Source organism: Cyclopterus lumpus, chromosome 24 (assembly GCF_009769545.1).
Source record: "Cyclopterus lumpus isolate fCycLum1 chromosome 24, fCycLum1.pri, whole genome shotgun sequence".
In the NCBI taxonomy this organism is placed as follows: Eukaryota; Metazoa; Chordata; class Actinopteri; order Perciformes; family Cyclopteridae; genus Cyclopterus; species Cyclopterus lumpus.
The window spans coordinates 12,528,008-12,535,430 of record NC_046989.1 but is presented as its reverse complement, the minus strand read 5'-3'; the positions used below and the strand labels follow the sequence as shown (position 1 = coordinate 12,535,430).

Genomic DNA, 7,423 nt, shown 5'->3' with positions numbered 1-7,423 from the left:
GAACACCTGAATGCAACACAGTCATCTTTAGAGTTATTAGCGTGTGCTTTAAGTCAAAATGTCTCCCACAAACAAAGTCTATTCATTGTCTTAAATTACAGTCAACTGAATAATTTTGTACTATGGGTCAGAAAAAAATGACATTTGGAAGAGTCATTTTAAGCATTGGTAACTGTGGTGGGCATTTCATCAGCAGAGTTAACCATAATAATTTTTTGGATGCATCCTTACAATAATTGACAATTAGCTCCACCTCAACCAACCACAGGAGTTACATGCTGTTTTAACCTTTATGCATAAGTAATACTGTATAATATATACACTCAAATGAGTCATTGTTATGCATTGAATACTTTTCCATTTGAGACTTCAGGTACATTTTACCTGTACTTTTACTTAACATTTACAATTGTCAGTGTAGGACTTATGAGCCATTCACACAGAAAGCAACAATGCGCTCTGAAACCCAATATTTCCAATGGCTTGGACGACCATGATGATTTATTGCTGCGTCAAGCAAAGCGCTACACGACCACTTGTGTAGTGGCTGTGTGGACGGTCCACATGGTCACAACAAATTGGTTGTAAGCTGATATCAACACAGATTCATTGCGTACACACTCTGATGGTGACATTTACATCATGCCAACCCGAGTGAAAGTTTGCGTACTAATGGATGTGGAAAGCATAAATCGTCTTTACTAATATTTATTATTTTCATATACCGATATTGGTACTTTTACTTAACTATATAATCTGAATACTTCCTCTGCCACTGATAAAATGCAACAAACATGTACATAAAATCACTCAGGAGAAAATTAAAGACTTTTTACACTAAAATGAGAATGTGAATGACGTCTGCAGTATTCTTCGTGGCTAAATCTAATTCTAATTTCACTGAAAGGACATGACAATGTACTACAATGTATTACAATATATCCTACTATTGAAATGTAGGTCTCTTGTATACTTCTTCTTAATAACTAACTGTGTCTCAGACACTGTGTCTCAGACACTGTTCCATAATGTTACATTTACTCTAAAGAAAAGTTACAATTAACCAATGTCCTCCAACACAGTGATTTAAAGTTACAATCAAACAGTACATTTGTGTGTTAATTTTGCTGATCAAAAAGACAGGTGTTTTTCACAGTCTTGGTTAACCTTTAACTTCCTAAGAGAGGTCTGTGACAGCTGTTTCATCAGGATTACAACAGGCTGAACTCAAGATAAGTAATCAGGCAGAAGAAGCATGAAATTGCACAAGAGTCACAAGAGTACTAGTTACAGTGATTACAGTACCTACAAAATATATCATTGGGCCTGGAGAAAATGGCCATAATACAAGTGGTTTGTATAATAGAATGGACAACAAAGTTATATTAATACAAAGAAATTCAAAATCTGTTATTTTAAATGATCCTTTTTGGGGGTTGTTATGATAAAAACCACAAGTCATATTTTCAAATCACAACCAGATATATAAAAGGTGGCAAGCATCAACACATATGTAAATAATTCTTGATGATTTTCTGTATGAAACATTGGATTTGCAGAACAAATTATAGACCAATCGCTAATCACAGCTGTTGAGTCCTGTGTTGTCGATTTAACGGTGAAAATGTGTTTTTAGTTTCCATATATGAAGGATATTCTAGAAACTAAATATTTTTCCACGTTATTAGGTACACCTAACCTAGGACTCGTGTTGAGTTGCAACTGTTGTAACACTGTTTCGAGAGTTCTGGTTCTGTGTTTTCCAGTGGTTGTGTGCGCGAATAAGTTCCCCACGGTTCTGAAAAGCATGACTTAACCATGATATAAATGCGTATCTGAGCACCCAAGTAGAGCCTGGTAAACATGTTGTTGAGTTATCCTATTGTTGCTCCCATCAGTTAATGTATAATTCCACACATCTGGTGTGTGCGTGTGTGTGTGTGTTTGTCTGTTGGCAAACAGTAGGCTTTCGAATTGCATACCTGACAATGAACTAATATTAGTTTGCCTCAGTGCTGAGCTTCCAGAATGCATCATACATGTTCGGGCTGGCTTAGGTTTTAATTCATTGCATAACATTACATAAGAGCTGTCATGTAGGCGTGTAGCTTAATTAAGCAATGAACATGTTTGTTGTTCACAAGTATTTCTGTCCAGAATGTGTGCAAAGACAGTTGTTGAAACCTTTTACAAGTACACTTTTGAATATGACACACTAAAAAAACATCTGACTCACTGGCATCTATCTCGTTGTACCTTCAGGAACTAACTAGTTGATAACATGTTCTAATACTGTTTAGGAGAGAAAATCATGGATACAAGTTGTTAGTTTCTAAAATGTTCCTCAAAAGCTCAATCAGGGGTTCAGTTGAAGTTGTCTCTCCCTGACTCATTTTATAATAAACAAAAATGGTAAATATTAAAGCTGGAAGCTAAGTTATATGCAGAACAAAATCTGCTGGCCATTATACAGCCAAACACATTTACCACTGTGGCATAGTTATCATTCCCAGCCACAACAAACTATCTGTCTATTCTTTGGTACAGATTGATTCACCAACATGCAGATTCCCATTTAAGTCTTATCATTGTAGTATTCAATGGTTTATAAAGAATATGTTCTGGTGCCCCCCTTTGGTTGCTATTAGACATTGCATTTGTTGGCTTGTTCATGAATCTGATATCCAATATAGGCGACAGAAAGCACATTTGTCAAATTTACAGTTTAAAGCCTTTGAACACCGACACAGGTGTTTTGATTTGTTCAGGCTGATTAGATCTCGGTTCAGGTTGAAGGTGGGACAGAGCTCTGATGAGAATGTAATAGGTCACACGTCTTACCAATAAACATTATAAACTCTTTTGCTTTCCCACTTGCTGCCGCACACACAGAAAGGAAGGCTTGCAATCGTAGAAATTAGAATCTTAATTTGAAAACCTCAATAGAAGCTTTGAACTAGAGAGCTAAGGCTGTGTACAAACAACTGTTTTTCATTGCACACAGAACAGACAGCTAGCAGACCGTGAAGTCTGCAATCACTGGCTGCTACCTTATTTAGGTGTTTGTATCAATATGAGGAGGTATTGGATAGACAACTCCTCATTTTATCTTCACAAAACAGCTGTTGCAGGCTTTCAAAGCATCTGGCACACAGTGTCATGCTGCACAGTCCTGCATCATGGACATAATAAGCAAAAGTTGGAATAGTTCAAACCTATCTTTTCGTACATCATAACAACTATGTCAGATTTCACGATATTGAGATACATTTTAACTGTATTTGTTAAGCAATTAACCTTAAATATAGAACATGTATGTGTTACAGACAAGACAATAGTATGCATAGTAATACTATATTCTGTTAGCAAAGGTATTAAGTGTAGTTTTGAACCAATTCAATTGGTAAATTTTATTTGGATAGAATGAAAATACAGTCCGGGCAAGCCAACACACCTCAAAATGTTTATATTGTAGTATATGCAGGAATTGTGGTTTAGAGGCATAATAAATCTATCACTCAAGATAATGCTGTTCAATTCAAGGAGTAGCATTTCAATATTTTAGCTTATTGGTGAAAGTGGAATCAAAGATTAATCTCAAGCTTTCTTCCCTTAATTTTGATATAAGACTTGTATTGAACCATGGATACTACATTGTAATAAAATTGATTCACTACAGATCTGAACATATCCAGAATGTAATTAATGCTGCCATTTAAAAACCTAGAGTCAACAGCTGTGTTTGCATACTTTGTGATTGTTTTCATTAAGCTGACATGCATGTCATAGAACGCATTTATGTAGACAGCAATGGCATCAAGGACATCAGACTTTAGGGTGTTGTCAACAAAGTCCTGAGCTTTGTCAACAAACAATTTGAAGGTGTCACCCAGTTTCTCCGAGAACATGTCTAGACTCTCCAGATGCTTCAGAAGATCTACAATTTTAGGCTTATTCTTTAACCGGTCCCTAATCTCGTCAATTATCTTTGCTCCAGCCATGACATCACCGATGGGCATTGTGACTTGAATTTTTCTGATCATGCCAAACATGGCACTGAAAAAATACTCTAAATTAACAGCCACCAGGTGCATTGTCTTTTCTAGCACAGTAATAATGCCGTTGGTCAGCTTATTGAGCACCTCGATGAGAGGGGTTATCTCCTCAGAGCCAGGCAGTTTAACTTGGGTCTCCCTCAGGACCCTCAGGACCTCCTCAGTATAGTAAATAATAACATTCTTTAGCTGAGCAGCATGTTTGAACAGTTGGTATTTTACAGCAAAGCTAGACAAACAATAAGTGATGGTAGGAATTCTTTCCTGTAGTCCACTTATCATGATGTCAGGGACCTCCATGTTAATGACCATCTTCAGATTGATTTTATCAGCATCCTTGGCGGTAGCTCTGATGATGAAGATATCAACATCCTTCCCAGGATCAGACTAAACTGTTAAATAGTAGAAACATAAAATTAGATTTAAAACGTTTGATCATTGTAATTCTGCAAATATAATATAATAGTATGAGCTCCTTACAGCAAAACGGCCATAAAGCTTGGCATTAATTTGCGATAGAGCCCTGCCATGTAGCTGAAGACCCAGAAAGCCAGTAGATGGGATAGAAATTGTGGTACTGATTCCATCTTTGCGGACGGCATAACGCAAGTTCATGTCAGTGAAGGCAGGGCTGATCATGTCCACAATCAGGGTGAGGTGAGAGTCACTGTAGAGACAGACAGGAATGTGTCAATTGTCTGTCATAAACAAGAAACTGAACAATTTACAGAACATAATTGCAAATAGCTTTCATCTTATGGTGTCTTTTCTTTGGATAAGTGTAAACATGTGTGTGATCTGGAGTAATGAGTGACATTACAACTTCTACTACAAATTCCAAAACGTATATCACACAGTGTTGATAACTGTTACCTCAGGGTATGGGAAATAATGTGTTGAATGTCCATGGTCAGATCGGTGTGTAAACTGCCTTCCCAGTCAGGCTTATGTCAGCATTTTCAAAGTTCATGGAAATGGAAGCTGAGGAGGTATATAGACTTTAGTTAAGTACAATAAATATTAAATTCTGCTTTTGCTTAAAATGTAACGGTTATATTATGTGCTGAAAAAAACTTACAGTCCAGGTCATATTCCAGAAAGACAATGGCAGAGGTTGCAGAGGACCTAAAGTTGACTTTGAAGACAGGAGCACTGCCCTCTACTTCAGCTGCACTATTTGTAGTGTACAGTGGGCTGACCAACTTGCCAATTGTAGATATCTTTAGATTGGCGGCTGTCACTTCAACAATTATCTTCTGAGAGATGGTGAGGTCTCCCAGGCTGCTTTGCTGAGATATGCCAACCTCAATATCAGCAGTCAAGGAAGAGGTTGGGGAAAAGTCAATGGTTGCCTGGGCAATACGCTTCCCCATGGTGTTGAAACTGAACAGGTTTGCCTCGTTGTTGCCAGTATATTTCAGCACTACATACACAGTATCCACCTTGAGGATAAAGGGAGACTTTAACCTCCCTCTGATCAATGCTGTTGGAAAGGCCGAGGCAGACCACAGTCTGAAGCTGGAGGGAAGCTTTAAGTATGTTTCCATTGAGTCATCTGCTAAGGCCAACATGGATGGTACAATGCTTGAAGACTATCTACTTTTGGGAATCCTGGTCTCAGCAGCAATCACGCCATACCACTTGGGAACAGCAATCCGAGCAGTGGAATCCAGATTGAAGTTAAGGACTTCAAAGCTGAGGGATGTCCCTTGGGAGCTCAGAAAAGCTGTCAGCTGAGGAGTCTCATCTACATCAAGAGAGATCTTGACTTCAGCACCATTTCTAATAGTGTAAATGGGGGAGATGAATTTTATCTCATAACTCAGTTTACCAAATCCTGGAATCCTGACCTCAATGGGAATGATTGGCAGCTGAAATGGTGGGAGTTGGAGAGTCTTTATAAGGTTCTTTGCTGGAACATGAGGAAGAGTGGGAAAGCAGAACTCGGGTACAGTAATTGCAGGTAGTGAAAACTCAGGCAGGGCAGGAAGGTAGTTCACAGTCAGGTCTCCAAACGAAGCCCCCATATCAAAGATCTTCATTTCGAAGATGAGAAAGAAATCAATTAAGTCAATAATTCTCTGCTTAATTTCATTAGTTGAGATAATGGTGGCTTGCACAGTGTGGAAGCCCAAACAGTGAACTCAGGGATGTCCAGCTGTAATGGGATTTCAAACTGATGGAGCTTATCTATGCTGAACTTCACAGAAGGCACAACAAGATCAGTGAGAGGAATGGTGAAGGATGGCATGTTCAGCTCGGCTTTCATCAGTCCAGTAATAAGTCCCTCAATTATCTGCAATGCCTCACGGATAATTCTATGCTCAGGTGCCACCTTCTTAATTATCTCAACCATTCTGCTGAAAATATCAGTGGCACTGGTTATGAACTCAGTATAGCACTTCCTTGTTAAATGTCTGATGGTGATCAAATCAGGACTCATACTCACCATGTTGTAAGACAACACATTTAAGAAATATAATATAAATATAACTTTTTTTGACTTACTCTTGGGTCTCTGGCTCAGTTGAGGACAAAATGTTGGTAGTGTGGGAGATCACAAAACTCTTGACTTGTTGATCCTGCTCATTGGGTATGGCATGAGCCACCTGGGCCAGTTCAGTGGTCTGGGGGTTCTTCATTAGGACCAGATATGCAGCAATACGCTTTTGCATGGGACTGGCACTGTCCAAAAACACCTGCATGAGAACCTCTCTGCCCTGTGACCAATATACATTATTATAATTAATATACAGTATAAATATTTATTCCGATAGTTTTTCAAACCTTTGAAATAGTTTAACTTACCTCTTCGGGGACGGGAGTCAGCCTGAACACTTGGATGGCAGCCTGCTGCACAGCTAGAGAAGCAGCAGGTTGGTTCACACACTGGATCACAGCAGATCTGAGTGCCGGACCAGCAGATACCAGAGCTGGAGCCATGTTTCCAATAACCTGGAATCAAAGGACACATTGATATTGGGCTCGTTGGTGTTGGCAGTCATTTCTATTTTGACTAATAAGGAAGGTTACCCACTCTCAACGTCAAGAAAGTGTCTTCCTTATCACCAGAACAGTCACCCAAATGGGCAGCCATGGCCTCAGCAACAGAGTAAATCTCGGGGATAAGCTTTCCCTCAGCTTTGTAAAACCTGAAAAAAAGACACTTAGAATCAAAAGCCTGTCTACCTTTTTTACATAAAAAGGGGAAATGTTTGTTATTCAATTGAGACTCGTGATTAACTTCACTAACCTTTTGACGACATTGCTCAGGGCATACATGATGGGCTTGCTGGTCTTGTGTTTGGCCATTTCGAGCATGTCATTGATCAGGAGGGCAGAGGGATTGGACACGAGTCCCATCGCAA

At 38.9% G+C, this 7,423-nt stretch overlaps 1 long non-coding RNA gene across 1 annotated transcript; it reads right to left on the bottom strand.

The window, feature by feature from the left end:
• Nucleotides 1–4,630: 4,630 nt before the first annotated feature.
• On the bottom strand, nt 4,631–5,191 carry LOC117727494. Its single transcript, XR_004609047.1, has 3 exons — nt 5,134–5,191; nt 4,929–5,036; nt 4,631–4,722 (listed from the first exon to the last, which is right to left on the bottom strand). It is a non-coding gene; the product is annotated as an uncharacterized LOC117727494 (long non-coding RNA).
• Between the last annotated feature and the right edge of the window lie 2,232 nt (nt 5,192–7,423).